This window comes from Heterocephalus glaber, unplaced genomic scaffold, assembly GCF_053883595.1.
Source record: "Heterocephalus glaber isolate CG9 unplaced genomic scaffold, H.glaber_assembly_v1.0 deba00000937, whole genome shotgun sequence".
Lineage (NCBI taxonomy): Eukaryota > Metazoa > Chordata > Mammalia > Rodentia > Bathyergidae > Heterocephalus > Heterocephalus glaber.
Window position 1 is genome coordinate 12,127,478 of NW_028258173.1, and position 19,269 is coordinate 12,146,746.

A 19,269-nucleotide genomic window follows, 5' to 3' on the forward strand; every position below is an offset into this window, starting at 1 on the left:
TTGCTACCTGTTGAACAAGGAAAAAGCATGTTGGAGCACTCTCTGTCTTTGGAAAAGAGATTGCCAGTCTTTGTGCTAATACATGCTTGGTGTGAAAAAATCATTTGTGCTGGCAAAGGTATAAATTTTCCAATCACAAGGGGCTTATCTTTTCAGCTACCTCTTGCATTGGAGAAAATAAACATGTATGAAGGTCTCCGGTACAATCTTCTCACTGAACTTGTGATTTCGATTGGCTTTCCCTCCAGGAACAAATTAAATCTTCACATAATTTGAATGTTATATTCAGAACTTTGGGTCTGTAGAAAAGAAAAACTATCATTAAAGTAGTTTTCACACTATTAATATCAAGCAAGAGTCTTCTGCCTGACAGCCATAAAAGGCACAGGCACCAGTTTTTGCAAAAAAAAGGTTAATTATAAGGTTGACAGCAAAGGTACCAGGAGCTGGAAAAAAGCTCTAGTTGGTCTTTCTAGTCTGTCAGTAGCAGGGACATTTCTAAGAAGGGAGAGGGCAGAAGCTGCTCATCGACTAGAGGGTGAGAAGGAGCTTTACTATTCTATTGTGCAGGGTGTAGATGGCTGTCACGCTTTTTCAATTTATTTTTTTCCCCCATTAACTTTATTGGTACATTTTAGGTATAAAATACAGTTACATTCATCATTGGGATATTATACCATTACATGAGTATCTTGGTTCTTATTTTTTCCCCCTTCCCTTGCCCTCCCTTCACCTCCTCCACCCTTCCCTATTTGCAAAGACCTTGATTCCATTTTTTTTCCTCTTCTCATATTTTTTCCTTTCCCTTTTTTCCCTTCCCCTACCCCTCCCAATTACCCTGCACTTTTAGACCTTTTCTTCCTGTTACACAATATCAGTTATACATTTTTTAAATTACAATATTAAGATCTAGGAGACATTACCACAGATTTTACAGAATTTCAAAGGATATAGAAAGCATATTACAAAAATCTTTTTGGAAATAAATTTGACAACTTCTAAGAAGTAACTTGGAAGACAAATTAATGAAACTAATTCTGAAGGAAATATAAAATTTGAATAGCACCTATTAAAGAAAGTATATTCCTAGCTTGAAAACATACCTATATGACAACAGCAGGCTCATAAACATTTTAACTGATAAATTATATCAAACAATTAAAGAAGAAAAAAGAAGGAACACTTCTCCCCTCATTTTAGGAACTCAACATGCTAATCCTAAAACTGGATAAAGATAATAGAAGAAAAATGTATGAACATAGATAGAAATTTGTTTCACAAAACAAACTCTTAGAAGTCAGATCTGGCAGGATGTAGAAAGTGGTTTTGTTATAGGGATGGCAGTGTCGGTTCAGCATTGGAAGATCCACCCCTAAAAGTCATCATTTTAACAGAGGAAAGGAAAAAGCCATATGATCCTGTCACTAGTTGCACAAAAAGTATTGGACTAAATTCTACAGCTGTTCATGGTAAAAGTTATCAGGAGACTAGAAGTAGAACAGAACCTTCTCAACAGATCAAAGATATGTACTCCATACTTCCAGCGAGAATGCCTTATATGAATGGAGAAGATACAATGCTCTCTCCTTAAGGTGGGGAACAAGGGCAGATATGTTTACTCTTTATCTGTCCATTAAACTTTGAAACCTAGTCCCCACCAAAATAGTCTGGCAATAAAATGACACAATTAGGATAGGATTGGCACAGCAGAAGCAAAATCTTTATATGTACATGAAATGATCATCTACAGAGAAAATACTAAGAAATCTCTAGGAGTCCCTAGAACTTCTACTTGAATTTAGCAGGATTAGAAAACACAAGGTATACATAAAAATTCAGGTCTGTGTATACTTGCTATAAATGAAGAACTGGATATTGAAATTTAAAAGTTATGCAGGAGTACAAAGGACCCAGAAAAGCCAAAAACAAAAACAAAAACAAAAACAGTGTTGGAAGACATTTAGCACCCAATTTTAAGACTTCTTCTAAAGCTACAGTAATCAAGGCAGGGTTGGTGTAAGGAAAGACATATAGATCATTTGAATAAAACAGAGAATCTAGAAATAGAACCACACATATATGGTCCACTGAGTTTTGAAAGATTATTTAACATTAGCATTTTATAGAATATAAACTCAATTCAAGAGCCGAGGAAGAGATGGTGTTTTCAGCAAATGGCACTAGAACACCCGGTATCCGTATATAAAAAATTAAGCTCAACACTTTTTTTCCATACATGAAAATAACTTGAAGGGATCTATGAACCTAAATAAGAAAGCCTAAAAGTATAAAACTTTAAGAAAAAATTATAAGGGAAAATATTTATGAATTCAGGGTAGCCAAGAACTACCTAGGATACAAAAAACATGATGTATAAAAGAAAAAAATTGATAAATGAGATTCCATCAATATTTAGAACTTTAAATGACGTCATTAAAATAAAAAGTAGTCCTTAAACAGACCATATTTACAATGCATATAACCTATGACCAGAATATATAAAGAATTCTTAGAGCTCATTAATAGACAACCCAATTAAAATGTAGACATAAGAAGATGATAAATAGCCAGTATAGCACAAGGAATGGTGTGCAACTCTAGAATCAGAAAAATACTAATTAGTACAATAATAAGATTGAATTATACGCTCATTAGGGAGATGAAGTCAAAAGTTTTAAAAGCCTTGTCATGACTTTTTCTTTTTGTTGGATTCTCCCCTTTTGCATTTAATTTGTCACACCCAGTGGATTCATTCTGCTGGGTTTCCTGGGGTTGTGATCCTCATTGTCTTTTCCTAGGGTATTGTCTAAAATTTTTTGGAGTGCCGGTTTGGTATTCATGAAGTTCCTAAGGTGCTCTTTATCATGAAAGTATCTTATTTCTCCATCAATTTTGAAAGATAGTTTTTGAGGGTACATCAATCTGGGTTGGAGGCTGTTTTCCTTTAGGGCTTGAAATACATCACTCCAAGCTCTTCTTGCCTTGAGGGTTTGCATTGAGAAGTCTGCTGGGATTCCGATGGGCTTTCCTTTGTATGTGATTTGTTTCTTTTCTCTCACTGCTTGTAGAATTTTGTTCTTCTGTTGGGTTTCTGGAATCCTAATTATTATATGCCTATGTGTAGATTCTTTTTGATTAAGGTTAGCTGGAGTCCTATATGCCTCACTTATCTGTATGTCAAGTTCTTTTCCCCTGCTTGGGAAGTTTTCTGCCATCACTTCTGTGAAGAGTTTGTTTATGTCATCTGCACTCTCTCCTCTTTCTTCATTGACTCCAATCAGTCTTATGTTATTCTTCTTTGCATTGTCTAGCAGCTGCTGGATTGATTTCTCGTGTTCCCTTACAATTTTAAAGCAATTTTTCTTTTCCTCCTCACTAATTGCAATCTTATCTTCTATATGTGAAAGTCTATCCTCACATTGGTTCATTCTGCTGCGCAGACTTTCGATGGAGTTTTTAATCTCTTGGAAATCTGTTTGTATTTGTTTTATGGATTCCATTTGTTTCCTATGTTGGGATTCCATCATGTTCCTCAGATCCTCTATTTTTTTTCTGTGTCCTCTCTAGATTTATTAATCATGTCTTGCACCATGAGCAAAATCTTTGCTGTTATCTGAGTAATTATTTCTGATTTCATTTTTCCCAGATCCTCTTTTGTTGCCAGTTCAGAGAGTCCAGGTGGTTGAGTATCAGAGTGTTCCATCTCGTTTCCCTTTGGGGTTGCTGTAGGTGATCTGGAAGTCTGTTTTTGAGGCTTGTTTGTGTGTTTTCTCATTTTCATGGGGGGGAGGTGCTTCTCGCACCCACGAGGCTCACCTTCTCTGCCCCAGGATCTTGGGATGGCAGTGGGGGAGCTTCCTTCCGGGTTCTGGGACCATCTCACTTTCTCTGCCTTAGGAGCCTGGGATGGAGGCGGGAAGCTTTCTTCCGGGTACTGGCACCAGCTCAGCTTCTCTGCCCTAGGAGCTTGGGATAGTGGTGGGGGAGCTTCCTTCCAGGTGCTGGGACCATCTCACCTTCTCTGCCCTAGGACCCTGGGATGGAGGCAGGGAGCTTCCTTCCAGGTCTATTATGAAAAACTTAAAGCCAGTATAGTCAACAACTTAGATGAAGATGGCCAAGTCCTAAAAATGTCAAATTCACTCAAGAACAGGTACTCTGAATTGAACAGTTATGGATGTATTTAAAAACTGGCCTTGTAGTTTAAAACTCTCCCCTCAAAGAGAACTCCAGATCCAGAAAGCCTCACTGATGAATTCTAACACACATTTAAGGAAAAAAAATAATAATACCAATTCTATCCATTTTCAGAAAACTGAACATGAGGAAATATTTCCAACTTCTTCCACAAAGCCAGCATTAACCTCAATAAAAATATTTAGTTTTTCTCCTGTCTTACATTCTTTTTCTTAGCACCTTTATTATGAACCTCCCAGCTGCCACCGCTGCCACCCCAGCCGCCTGCCTGTCATGCTTTTTCACAAGTTATGCGTTTCTTCTTCAGGATAGTAATCATGCTCTGTGTGGGTAATTTGGAGCATGTGGTGTCATAAGGTCATTGACCAGGTAAGCTTGTTTCTTCTAGAGGTGTCCATTCTTGAAAAGCCAATTTCAAACCACCTGTGGGGGGATTCTGGAGCCTTTTCCTGGGAGATACATTAAGTACTTTATTACTTAAGGAATTTGTATTTGGATGTGCCAGGACTTAGACAATTTCACTATCATTACAATGGTGTACAGTAATGTAATGCAGAGTGGACTTTGAGAACACATTATGTAGAGTCTTAGCTTGAGCTGCTATAAGAAAGTTCCATGGATGGGATGCTTTAAACCACAGACATATATTCTTCACAATTCTGGAGGCTGGGAAGTCTAAGATCAAGGCAGCAGCAGATTCAGTGTGTGGTGAAGACTTGCTTCCTGGTATCTGTCAACTCACTGTGCCCTCATGTGGCAAAAAGTAGAGAAACTGGTCTCTTCAGCTCCATATAAGGGCACTAATCCCATTCATGAGGGGTCCATTATCATGGTATAACCATTTCCCAGGAGCCCAATCTTCTAGCACCATCATACTGATATCAGGGTTTCAACACAGGAATTTGAAAGGAAGCAACACATTCACTCTATACACATAACCCATATCCAAGTTATGGATAGTTCTCAGGTTCTACTTTTAATGCATGTCCAGAAATTAACTTTTATCATCACTTCTACAGCCACCATGTTGGTCCAAAGCATCACCATCCCTTGACTTGAATTATTGCAGCAGCTGAACTGGCCTCCATGATTCCACGATTTTGCCCTTTTTTTGGTTGGGTTTTTTTTTTTGGTACCAGGGATCAATCAACTCAGGACCTTGCACTTGTGAGGCAGGAGTGGTGCCACTGAGCTAAATTCCCCATCCAATTTTGCCATTTCTAAGACATTCTGTTCTCAACCCAGCAGGCCAGAGTGGTTTTCCAGTAGAAATCAATCATCTCACTTCTCTGCAAAAATTCTCCAGTGGCTCCCATTTCTCTTTGAGTAAAAGCCATAGCTCTTATTCTGACAATGTATCTTAGCTTCAGTTCCTCCCAAAGTAGAGCCTGGGGTAAGAGGTATGTGCAGGATTTATTGTTAGAAATAATCCCTCAAAACAAATTTTTTTTTTTGAAAGTGAAACAAAGAAAGAAAATGCAAGTGGGTTTTGTGGAACTGACCCCCTCACCCTGGCAAAACTGGAGCCACATACCTGTGGGGAAACTCAACAAGCTATCTGTGTACTATGCTTTGGATGTGGTTTGTCTCCCAGAAGTTTGTATGTTGTGTCAAAGGCTTAGTTCTTAGTGTGGTGATGGCCACTTTAAGAGGTGGGGCCCAGTGGGATGTCTTTAGATCATTGGGATGCTGCCTTCAAAGGGAATAGTGGCCTCTGGAGTGAGTTCTTGCAAGATCAGGTTCTTGTAAAAAGCTGAACTGACCCCTGCATCTTTCTCTCTAGTTTCCTGTTTGGCAATCTCTAGCTGCTGCATGTGCTCCTGCCACCATTAAGCCTCCACCAGAGGGCAAACTGATGGGGCCACCAATATTGGACTTTGAGCCTTTTAACAGTGAGATAAATAAAGCTCATTTCTTTGTAAGGCACCCAGGCTCAGGTATTTCATTTTAGTAACTGAAAATAGATGAATAATAGCAAATGAATGTATCCCCAAAGCATTGTCCTTCAATGGATGAAAGAAGGAAATATTTAACCTGTGTTTTCCATCACCCATAAGGACTCTTGGCATGCACACGGTTGTGTGTTCATGCAAGCGTCTCACATGTCAGTGGCGAAGAAGCAAGAGAGGTGCTTTTGCCTGGGTAGTGGATGGAGGAAAGGACGGCTGACAGCATGTGAATTGGAGCTTAGGTGGGGTCTGAGCCAAAGCCTTCTGTTGACTTTGCCTCATTACCTGTCTGACCTCATCTTCTTTTTGCCACACTCTGTCCTTCCCAGTCACTTGCCCCTGCCTGCTGTTCCTAGAACAAAGCAGACATGCACCTTTTTCAGGGCCTCTGCACTTACTCTTCACTCTGCTAGCAATGTCCTCTCCTGAAATCCACTTGGCTAGCTTCCTCACATCCTCCGAGTTTTCATACCAAAGTCACTTCTTAATTCAGGCACCCTTGGTTGTCTCATTGGAAATTTAGATTCTTGCTTCCCCAGCATGCTATATCCCTTGCCTTAGTCCATTTGTTCCACTATAACAAAATGTCACAGATCATTTATGTATAATAAATTTATTTCTCATAGAGGCTGAGATGGCAAGATTGAGGAGTTGGCAGATTCAGTGGTGATCTGCTCCATCAACGAAATATTCTCGGGGCAGAAGGAGAAAGAGCAAAGGGGATAAATACTGTGTTCTTACATGTGGAAGAGTGGGAAAGGAAAAAGAGCCTAAGCTAGTTCTACCCAGCACTTTAAAATTTATTTATTTATTTATTTATTTAGGTGCTGGGGATCGAACCCAGGGTGTTGTGCACCATCTAGTACTTTGTTTGCAGTACTAGGGATTGAACTCAGGGACTTGCACATGCTAAGTAAATGCTCTACCATTGAGCTACACCCCCAGCTCCTTTATTTTATTTTGAGACAGTCTTACTAAATTGCCCAGGCAGCTTCAAACTTGCAATCCTTCTGCCTCAGCCTCCCCTGTAGCTAGGATTACAGGTGTGTGCGCCACCACACCCTTCTGTCTGCTGTCTCCTTAGCATTTAGTACAATGTTTGGTGCATAGTAGGTACTTAACAAAGACTTGTTGAATAAGTGAATTAATCGAATTGACTCAAGAAACTTCTGGAAAACTTTACATTTCCCATTTTTATTTATGAACAGAATAGAAAGTATAGAGAGAATGGTGCAGCCCAACTTGAAGCCATAATATTCTAAAGGTATGTGTTTAATTTAGAAAGTCAATAGTCACCTTTGCCAGGTCCTAGACTTACTAACTTTGAAGCCTGGAAAGTAGCCTGGCTCAGCCCTGCTCTGAGAACATTTCTATGAAGGCCACATCATTTGCGACCACACAGGCATGGAGAGAAGGGTCTGCCTGGTCATTTATAATACTGTACCTGCAAGCATTGTTGCTGGTAATTTTATGTGGATTAGATGCCCCATATCATTATGGGGTTGTGAATTTCCTGTCAAACCAGGGACCATCAGTGTACCTCCCAGTAAACACATCTATGGGTCACCTGGGAGCACTGGCTCCTTCTGGGGCAACCATGGGTTAAATGTTGGCCTTAGAGGATCTCATTTCAACATAGGTGCTAATAAGTACATGTGGCCAAATAACTGCTCCCAGATAATCAGTGTAGCAAAGCTGTCAGTCTTGGGAGTTCATAGCCTCTTGTTTGAGCACATCCTGACAAGCCCTCTTATAGCTATCCACAGGGTTAGGGGTTGCTTTGCTATGCTGTGTCTAAGTGTGACCCTAGTGTGCCAACTGAGACCTTATTCTCGGCTGCCTATTTAAGTCTGTTGCTGCCCTGTGCCCAGCATGCACTTTTATATATTCAGCACAGGTAAGCCCAGAAGTCTATTTGGTTGTCACTAAACTCCACTCCACAATATTTGTGAAACTTCCTTCTACAGTGGAGGGTAGCATGACCAAGTCTAAAATGTAATTTCTTTGCAAAGTGTTAAAATGAACTTCAGACTTTATACATGAAGTGGTTTTTTGTTTTCATACATGTGAAATTATAACATACCACATCAAAAAAATGGTAGGAAAAAGAGTCAGCTTGGGAAGTTATACTTTGATAGAGGAAGCATGGTATGTTTTTACACAAAGCAAGTGCTTTTTTAATATGACTATATAGCAGTCTTGTTATTTAAGGAACACAGGTCAAAGTCAAATCACAAATTTCTCCAAAGGTTTCACATTTGTTATGTGAAATTAATATTTAATGAGGTAAGCTCACTAGGGTTCTCTAATGACAATTTACATATATGTATATATTTCATTTTAATACATATAACACGTATAATACTTAGTGCATTGTCATCTAAATTGTATTTTTTAAAGACCAGGTTTGGTTAGCCCTTTGTGGTTTTGAACTCCTGTGACTTGGCCATGGCTGGTGCTAGGGTGGTGCTGTGAAGAGATAGAGTCAGCAGGTAGTAAGCAATTTCCAGGAAGGTGATGATTTCTCTTAGGGACAATATGAATTTGAGATGTCAAAAAAGTAGAGAGGAGGGAGTGGTGTTGGGGAATATAGCTCAGTGGTAGAATGCTTCTCTGGCATGTGTAAGGCTCTTGGTTGGATATCTATCACTATAAAACAAACATCAAACAATAAACCAGTAAGGGAAATGGCCAGCAGGCAGCCAGCAGTTTGTCACTAGTATTTGTAGGATGTGTCTGGGTATTTATTTATGCTGAGCCTTTAAGGTAATAGATTTATGAATTATCTTTACTGAGGCAAGAGTTGAGGCCATGTAAATAGATCAAATAGTCCAGGAAGACAAAAGAGAAATAAGCTCATTGCAGAACTTAATTATTCCTCTAACTACACATAGATATTATTTAATTTGGACCAGAAATAGTGCTGCCTATGACTGTTTTGAATGTGCACAAACCAAAAGTGATTATCATCACAGCATGTTTAGGCTTGAGTCCATGCACTTGATGTAAAAAATGTTTTGGTGAATACTTAAGTCCAGACTCTGAGAAGTATGCCAGTTTCACCTTTCTTCTCTTCATGTCAAATTTCCTTGGGCCTTAGTTTCCTTTTATTGGAGACTTGTTTGATTTTTTTTTTAGCTCATTAATTTCCTGTCTTGCCCTACTTAGATTTGTAGCACTGCCTAGTTTACCTTGCTGACAGTCTGGAAATCTAATGGAATTCTGCTTTTGCCAATAGTTCATGGTTTTACTCAGGAAGTGATATGCCCACAATCCTTGCCTGTGTCTCCAGAATACATTCACCTGGTTTTCACCCACCAATGTATTAATCTAATACAACATAGATCTAGACACCATTAATTCTTTCAAAATGCTTCAAAGAATTTACAAACATTACATGTCATGAAAACCAATTGTTTCTCTATCCTTTGAAGTATATACATCAGTGATTAGGACAATGCCTGGAACACAACAGGTGATCGATGAGTATATGTTGGATAAATGAATAAATATGTGTATTAGATACACAAATTAAAAAATTCAAATTACTTACTGATGTTGTTCCCATCCTCTATAAATTACAATATGAAATGTAACTATTTAAAGATGGAAAAGTCAAATTCATGGCATTTGGTCTGTAAAATAAACTCTTGAAACACACAAATAAGACTGTGTGTGTGTGTGTGTGTGTGTGTGTGTGTGTGTGTGGTGCTAGGAATAGAATCCAGGGCTTCACATATACTAGGTAATACTCTGCCACAAGTTATATGCCTAGCCCACAAAGCAAAGCAAAGCAAAATAAAACAAAACCTCTTAATTCAACTTATCATTAAAATATTAAGATACTTGATGGGTTTCCTAGATAATGGATATGTAACTATTCTGTTCTGCCTTTACCTCATATTGACATATTCATTCACTTTGAAAAAAAAAAGTTTTTTTCAGTACTGGGGATTGAACTCAGGACCTTGTGCTTGCAAGGCAGGCAAGCCACCACTGAGCTAAATCCCCAGCCCTGAAAAAATATTTTTTGTATTATCAACAATGTATGCTTTTTATAAAAAATTTGAAAAATATACCCTCCTGCTATCCAGACATAATCAAGGTTTTTCTGTATGCATCTGTACATTTATTTATTTTTATTTATTTATTTTTTTTGGTACCAGGGATTGAACTCAGGTCCTTGAGCCTGCAGAACAGGTGGTGGAACCACAGAGCTAAATCCCTGGCCCTATCTGTACATTTATTATACATAGTTGATATCACAGTACATAAATAAAGGGATTGAACCAAGGGCTTTTGTACTGAGCTACATCCCCAGCACTTTCTTTGTTTTTTTCATTTTGAAACAGTCTTGCTAAGTTGATAAGTTGCCCAGGCAAGACTCAAATTTGCAATCCTCCTGCCTCAGCCCCTCTTCACCACCAGAGTGCTGAGGTTACAAGTGTGAGCCATCAAATCCAGCTTGGCTGTCTTATTTTCTTTGGTGTACCATACATAACACACTCACTTACTAATATTTTTGAGCATTGTATTTATTTCCCCATTTGAAATTATAAATAATGAATATAAAAGCATCTATCTAGGGTTACTTTCTAGTTACCTCCTTTCATTCTCCACCCTCAACTTTCTCCACTAATATGGGAAAATTCCTTGAAGTTGAATCTTCAATCTTACTTGATCAAAGGCTATGGACCTTGTTGTAGACTGAATTGTGTTGGAGACCTAACCCCCATTATGACTATATCTGGAAATGGGAGTCATTTGGAGATCAGGTCATAGGATGGCATCCTAATCTAACAGGACTCTGATCTTAAAAAAAGAGGACTCTATCTCTCCCTCTCCTTTTCACCCCTGTTCTGTGACATACAGCTCCCAGAACTGTGAGAAAAAACTTTCTGTTGTTTAAGCCACCCAGTCTACGGTATTTTGTCATGGTAGCCAGAGTAGACTAATAACATTTTCAAAGCTTAACACATATTGGTAAATCATTTTTTAAAAAGGTGTTACTCACATAAACTACTCTTAAAAGTATTTTAAACAGTTCTTTCTTTTAAAGTTGTATTTCATCAAAATAGTCAGTTTTCATGGCATGAACTGCTACATATACTATTGTATTTTGGAGTCCCTAGTGTTAATTTTGTCTTATAAAAATAAAAATGTCCACTCAGGAATTCCAAAACAAAACAAAAGCCATGTAAGATAAATTTTAAAACTGTGCATTTTTATATTTATGAAAAGGAAAAACTAAGAATTAAGAACTTGAGACGGATCCAAAACCACCTGATACCAATATCAACAATATCAACAATCAAAGACATATAACATAGAGTCCTGCCAATTTCTCATTTGTTGTTTGGTGCTGGGCATTGAACCTAGGGCTATGGGTTCCCTCCCACCAAGCAACCCCCCAGCCCATAGGTTCCCTCCAGTTTAAAGCACTCTCCTCTTTGGGACAGAATGATGTTTTTATTAGAAAACAACAATACAGAAAAATTGTCATAGAAGCAGAAAATAGACAGTGCCTTAGTAATTTTATCATGATTTTAAATAAGGCCCTTGCTAGCAAATACTCTTCCTAGCAAGGACCCTACATTGCTGTGCTTTCCTTTCACAGTACTTTATTCTCACATCTTGGACTAGAGATAAGTGAACTGTGAGATAGGCTGGAATTAAAAGCTGAATTCCATTTCCCCACCTAGCTCTGTACTAAAAACACGGTAGCATGCTCTCCACAAAATGCAAATATTTGTAGCACAGATTCTTTAACTACTAAATAGTAACAAACATTTGCTAATGAATGCCACTGAGGATTGAGAGCAGATTCACAATGCTGTGGCTTTGTGTCTGACGCACTTTTCCACTCTTACCTCATTCTTGACTCACCTGTTCCATTCAGTATTACTTTACAGCATGCACTGTTTTCCTAACTTTGCCCTGAGTTGGCACCGAGTGATCAGAGATGAAAATATCTTTCACGTCAGTCTGTCTTGCTTCATAACATTCTCAAGCTGTTTTCCCCATTTTAGCTTTGCGAAGGCCATACTCTCCTACTGGTCCTCAGAAAGCTGATTAGGTTTCTGTGGAAGAGATGCCTGCAGAGTTGATAACAGAACAAAGGAAGGAGAAAATTAAATTTACCTGTGCTGACCAAGTGGGCAAGAGAGGACAATCCAATGTCAAAGGATATTTCAAAAACCAGTCTTCACAAACTTCTTTCGTTTTATGGAAAGCCCAGGGAGAAATGTCCATAACCCAGAAAGTTTTCTTATGGGCTCTGAGTTTGTATCTTAACGTTATTCTTATAATCTCAATGTTGGTTTTCATCTCCCATAAACAGAAAAACCCAAACCAACAAACCACTGAGTTCAAGAATTAAAATGATAATTTCATCAGTGATCAGTAGGTAGGGTATGGAACAAAAAATGCCAGTTTTTCATATAGAAAAATGTTATATTTCAGAAAAAAAAACCCTCTATGATTAAAAAAAAAGCAGTCATGATGCATTATTTTTCACTTTAGTAATGCAGGTATCCAGTAAATTCTAATTTCTTTAAAGCCCAATGCACTTTAAACTGAACAGAGAAAATGTAATTGAGTATGTAACATTTACTTGGAATAAAATGGCTTTTAAATTTAATTCTGTTTCAGTGTCTTCTGTAATGTGCAAAATGCCAATTCTTCAAATCTTATAGAAAATTATATTTCCTTATATTAAGATCTAACAAAATTGAATGTATGCAGAAAAATAATTTTTGTGTGCTTTCAATGGAGACTCTTAGAAAAGACTTGTACATATTTCAAAGAACATGCTAATTCCTATAGATCGATCAGATGATATTTCTCCTTTTTCTATTGGCCAAATGATAGAGAGCATTAGAGGGTACCCTAGGCAAGCTGTGGCAACTTCATCACTACACTTCACCCGGGGTACAGAGAATTGAATATATTAGTGTCACCCCATCTCCAAGAGGGAGCTTTCTCTAATAAAACATAAATAATAACTCAAACCTTTATCAAGACTGTCCACCACAACGTCTATGTTGACAAATTTTAGGCAAATTAGAGGTTATCGAGACTTGATCTAAATGAAAAATAGTAACAGTATTGGGTGATTACTTTCTGCCAGGTTGTATGCTAAGTAAGTCACTTGTATTACCTCATTTAAGCCTCATATAAGCCCTACAAAGCTATTATTATCATTATCATTATTATTATTATTATTCACACGAAGAAACTGAGACTTGAGACACATTAATTTATTTGCTGAGGGTTACACAGCCAATGCGTGTTGGAACTGTGAATTGACTCTGCAGCTTGCAAGCCATTGTACTGCTTCTGACCCTGCACAAAGTTCTCAGGCTAAGGCAAGGAAGTATTCTTTTGGTAGAGGGGTTGGAATGCTTCTGTGGCTGTCATATTATAAAAACATTATGACATTTTAGAAGCAAAGTGAAACAAATAACTTTTAGCAATCCCTGAAAAGCAGCACTTAAGTATCACTTTGATATTTTGAATTTATTACACACTTAAAATTCCATTGTGCTTATTTTCATAACCAACAACCACAGTAAGTGGTCTCATTTTTCCTACTGTAGTTGTGAATGGAGGGGCTCAGGCCACTCACTGTCATTAAGATGTTTTACAACTTTGCATGTGGCAAAAGAGTTGGGATAAAGCAGATGAGTCTTGTCTCTAGAAATGCAAATCAATTTCGTCCAGAAGAATACAACTCATCATTATTATATAGATATTCTCAAATTTTGCATCCATTATTTCAGCTTTCCTAATTGTGTATGTGTGTTGTTTGAATTTTCCTTTGCACTAGCTGTAACATCTTACTGATTCCTTCATTATTTAAAGAGCTAAAAAAACCCTTTAGCACACATTTAGTTTCCATTTGTATATGACTCACAATTTCACCAGTTGTTTTTTCAAAAAATCTTCCACCACTTCCTTTCTTCCTTTCACTTGAGTATCTATTACTATAGTGAACAAACTACAGCCTGAGGGCCGAATCTAGCCCCAACCCTGTTTTTGTGTGGTCCACTGGCTAGAAAGGATATTTGCATTTTTAGCTGGTAAGAAAAAAGAAAAGTAATATTTTGTGGTACATGAAAATTATATCAAATTCAGATTTTAGTGCCCACAATACTTTCCTTTTATTAGTTTTATTAGCCACATTTATTAGTTTACATATTGGTTGTGGCTGTTTTCTTGCTTCAAAAGCAGAATTGAGGGTTTCTCAAGAGATCAGGACTAATCTTCATGTTTTTACCTCTCTCTCCCTCTCTCCATTACTATCTTTTAACTGCATCCTGGACTACTCCCCCATCAACCCCGGTTCAAGGCATTCTGAAGTCAACTTAACCGTGAGGATCCCTTAGGTCTAGAGGTGTAGGTAGGGCTGCCATCCATGGCTACCTGTTGTATTCCCCGTTGGTCTTCCAAAGAGTAATTTCTGCTGCTGCCCACCCTCTGTCTCCTTAATCCAATTCATCAGTATTAAAAAAAAAATGTATTCAACTGTCATTATATTTTTAAATTCCAACAATCTTTAAATGTAGAAATGTGTTTTCTCTTGTATGAATATCTATATAATGTCCTCAATATTGCCTCTTGGCCTGCAGAGCCTAACATGCATTATTTTAACTCTTTACAGAAAACGTTTGCCTACTAGTTATATAAATGACAGGTACTATTCTACTCCTCGAGCATATAACAGAGACCAGGCAAGAAGTATTTCCTGACATTGGGAAACTGAAAATCAGCAAATTAATAAACATATGTTTAGTTTAGGTGACTGTCAACAAAGAAAAGCAAACTGGTGTAGCACTGGGGAGGTAGGAGAATAGGGCTGGGGCAAAACTGGTTAAACAAGTAGACATAGTTTACAAGTCATGAGACCCAGGGCACATGTGCACAACCTGGAATCCAGGATGCTGGCAGTTCCCGAGCACTGTATGTGGAGCCAGTGAGAAAATGGCCATTTTCAATTCTTTATTTGCATCTGGCACAAAACCAAGTGAGTCTTCAATAGGACAGTTTAAACCTGGCTCCTGGTCAAGTGAGTTTTTGCTAAGATAGCCATCTATATGTCTTAATTTGCATGGGGAGAGAAGCCAATCAAGGAATTCCAGATACAAAAGAGCCCCTTCCATTATCCTGGTGGGCGCTGTGAGCCTTTTCACTGCCTGCTCTCACTCTGCAGAGCATTCTTTTCCACCTTCAGTAAGTATACATCCTCACTACTCTTTCTGTGTGACTTATCCATTTCTTTGTTCAGAACACCAAGAACCTGGAAAGAATTTCCCTGGGACCCATAAACTGGTCACACTGGTTCAGGGCACTTAAAATAGGGTTAGGGTGCTGTTGTTGGGTCAGGTTCCAGGCTGCAAGCTGCAGAAGGGTCCACCCCTGGATGGGCCTGAACTTTGAACTAGGCCCAAGCACAGTCTCTTAAGGAATTGTTTCCTAATCTGTGCTGATCATCTGAGCAATGGGCCCTTCCCTCAAACTACCTAGACACTGAGACTGCACCCAGTTCTTTTTTTACAACACAATTTAACTTTGGCCACCACCAATTACAAATCCCGACAAACAGCTAATGTAACTACCAACCCCCTCGGAGTTTTAGATTTTAAATACAGCTACATTTTCTTCAAGCCTTGAAACTCAACTGAGGTGTACTTGAATCTGTATCTCCCAGATTGCAATCCTAATTATCCCTGAATAAATGCATTTTTCTTTATTTTCAACCAGGCTGACTTTATTCTTAGTTGACAAGACTCCTCTTGTCTTTCAGAAAATACCGTATTTAGGGGGAAAGTGGTATTGTTACTGAGTTTTGGGGTGCTTGGAGTCTCTTTGGGGGGAAGTTTCTAGGTCCTTTCTGTCCTGAGCAAAGAATTGGTCAAGACAAGCACAAACAGTAGCAAAGTTTTATTGGCGGTAGGAAAAGAAACAGGCTTTGCAGAGTGAGTTTTGGCCAAGGAAAAGTAGGAAAAGAAGTGTACTCTACAACATGAGGGCAGGCCACCATGGAAGAGTGAACGCAATGGCAAAAACTCAATGTATATGGTCCTTTTTGTTATCACCCAGTCCTCAGGCTGAGGGCAGAGTCTAGGCCATCTTATTGAAAACCTGCTTTGAGAAGTCCACATGGAGGACTTTGGGAACTGTTTTGTTCATGTGTCCTGGGATTTTGTAAATAACAGGTCACACCTACTTCCTCAGGCAGCTTTGCCAATGTCCTCATCTCCTGTCTCAATGTGATGTATGAAACTTACCATCCAAGGGCTCTGAAAATAAAAACTGTGTGTGTGCACGCATATACACATGCATGTGTGTCTACAGAGTTTTGTTGGAGGAATAGGTGTTACCTAAGAATTCTTTTTCAATCTAAATTGTGATTCATGTGTCAAGGCAAAAGAATTATTTTTAAGTACAAAAAGATTTAGCAAGTAATTTTTGGTACTGGGGATTGAACTCAGGACCTTGCACTTGCAAGGCAGGCTTGGTGCCACTGAGCTAAATCCCCGGCAAAAGCGATCTATTTGTACACAAAAGCAAAATTAAATATTCCAAAAATTCTATGCAGAAAAATGATAAAATTTATAATAAATCCATTTATTAAAAACACTAACAGATTAGATAAACTAGCTGAATCAGGATTAAAAAAATAACCAGATATAGCTAGAGATCCATAGAAATTTTTAATAGTTATCTGAGAATGTATTATACATGTGTATGCTAATATATTAGAAAATTTACATGGAATGGACAATCTAGGGGGAAAATAAAAATTTCCAAAATTTTTAATGCCAATAACAATGGTGTTAAAAAAAGGTGTTGTCCATTAAAAAAAAAAACCTATAAAGGGCTAGGCTTAGTTACATTCAAAGATAGGTTTTTCTGTTTTTCTCTGTTTTTCTTGTCCCCTTTCCCTTCACTCCATCAGCCCTCTTTTTTTTTTTTTCTGGTATCAGGGATTGAACTCAGAACCCTGCCCTTGGGAGACAGGGCAGAACCACTGAGCTAAATCCCCAGCCCTCAAAGATAGGTTTTTTAACTTAAATCTCCAAGAAAGAAAACACGGCTAGCAGTTGTTGAATATGAGGTCTCTCTTCTTTCATACCTAGATTCCGCTGGGCAGCAGATGCCCAGCTGAGAACACTCCCCTGACATCTAAGAAATGCAGCTTAGCTACCTCTCACAGAGATGGCAGAAGTGATGAATGTCACTTCAGGGCCTGGGCAGTTAAAAAGGGAGCTTTTGCACCTTCCTGTCTTTTCAACCTCTCATCTCCTAACTGAACGATAATGCCCAGGGCATCTTTTCGAACTGCTCTATGAGTAAGAAATAAGAATCAGTTTTGTTTAAACTGTTCACAGTTTTGGGTCAATTGGTCAATTTAGTTTATTAGCTTATCCTAAATAATGTACCACATAATATGTACCAGAATGTAAAGGATTAAAGTGTTTCCTTTATTTCTATTCCTATTTTTCCTCTCTTCCTTGGTTTTAAAAAGTATTACTATAAGCTATTTTAGCAATAACTAACAACAATAAAAATAAAAATTTATCTGCTAGGCATGGTGGTGAACGCCTGTAATCCCAGCACTTTGGAGGCTGAGCCAGGAGAATTTCCAGGAATTCAAGGCCAGCCTGGGCTAAAATTGAATTCAAGGCCAACCTGAACTACATAGCTAGACCCCATTTCAAAAAATATAAAAATAAATTACTAGAAAAATAAAAATTTTCAAGAGAAAATAAAAAGTTCACACGTAAAGAAGAGATGAAGGCTATCGGTCCTACATAGAACACCAACAATTTGACTAAATAGACTGTCTTTCTAGCAAATGACAATAAAATATGGCAAAATAACAGTGAGGTGACTTAAAAATATTTGGCAATCTACTGCTGTGGTGCCAACTTTATGCATCGGTCATTTTCCTATCATTAGGACAAAAATCCCCAACACCCACAAATTTGAGAAGGAAAGGTTTACTTTGCCTTCATCTCCCCCAGCTGGCCATCTCTGGCAGACCTTTCTGGAATGGAAGGGCTCTGGCTGCCGCAGGACCTGACCCCGGTGCTCAGAGCCTGAGTTGGGACTCTGGGCAAGCCCCGCCCCACTCACCCCATTGAAACCCCACCCCACTTTCCTGGAAGGAACATTCCTAAGTCTCAAGGGCTAGTATCCCTGAGGAGCCGGTCCTGGCCGAAGCCCCCAGCGGCCACATTTAACGCCCTCCCTGCTTCTGTGTCTGGGTGAGCAGAAGTGGAGTGGGGGCCTGAACGAGTGCAGTGCCCTTGTCCACTTCCTGTGCCTTTTTTTTTTTACTTTATAATACTGTATTAAATAGAATATGTAACTTATTAAATACTTGTACCCAAAAGACACCGGCAGCACGGTACACTGTAGAACATCGGTTTTCCATCTTCATCACCGCATGGCTCTCTGGGACCTGCGGCTGCTCAGCATCAGAAGAGAGTATCATGCTGTGCATCATGAGCCAACCACGATGGAGCAGTGGGTATTTATTGAAGAGATTTTCTTCACTTTCCCAGTGGGCTTCAACTTTCATTGAGGAGCCTCAGAGAGGCCCTCTCTGTTGTTCACTTCTGCTCTACCTTCTGGGGCTCCTAACCGTGGCCTTTATGGCCCTCCCCCGTGGCGCCTCAGATGGTTCAGTCCAAGGCTGCCTGGCGCCAAGGTAGAATGGCATAACAGAATGGCATGGCGAGGAAAGCTGCTCATCCCAAGGTGGCCAGAAAGCAGAGAAGGGAGGGTCCAGGCACAAAAATACACCCTTCCAATTCATGCCCTTGGTAACCCATATCCTCCCATATTCCCCACATCTTAACAGCACATTCAGCCATGAACTCATCAATTGATAAATCCACTGATGAGTATAGGGTCCATCACGATCTAATCACCCTTCAAAGGCCCCACCTCTGAATACATGAGACTTTGGTGGGACTTTTTTTTAATGTGCTCATTAAAAATTTTTTTTATCAGTACACATTTGTAGTATATAATTGTTACATTCATCATGGGGAGTTGGTACATGTATTATGTAACACATCTTAAATCTTTTTACTTCCCCTTCCCTTCTCTC

At 38.8% G+C, this 19,269-nt stretch overlaps 1 protein-coding gene across 5 annotated transcripts in view; it reads right to left on the minus strand.

The window, feature by feature from the left end:
- The window catches only part of Map2k6 (mitogen-activated protein kinase kinase 6), a 195,993-nt gene that overhangs the window by 169,073 nt on the left and 7,651 nt on the right, over nt 1–19,269 (minus strand). For 4 of the 5 annotated variants that reach the window (XM_087208572.1, XM_021248612.2, XM_087208573.1 and 1 more), the window contains exon 5: nt 12,033–12,241. The gene's annotated coding sequence lies outside the window, so the exon portion shown is untranslated. Of the gene's footprint in view, nt 1–12,032; nt 12,242–18,540; nt 19,126–19,269 lie in introns of those variants that run through there. The other variant, XM_013067624.3, reaches the window with a different exon arrangement.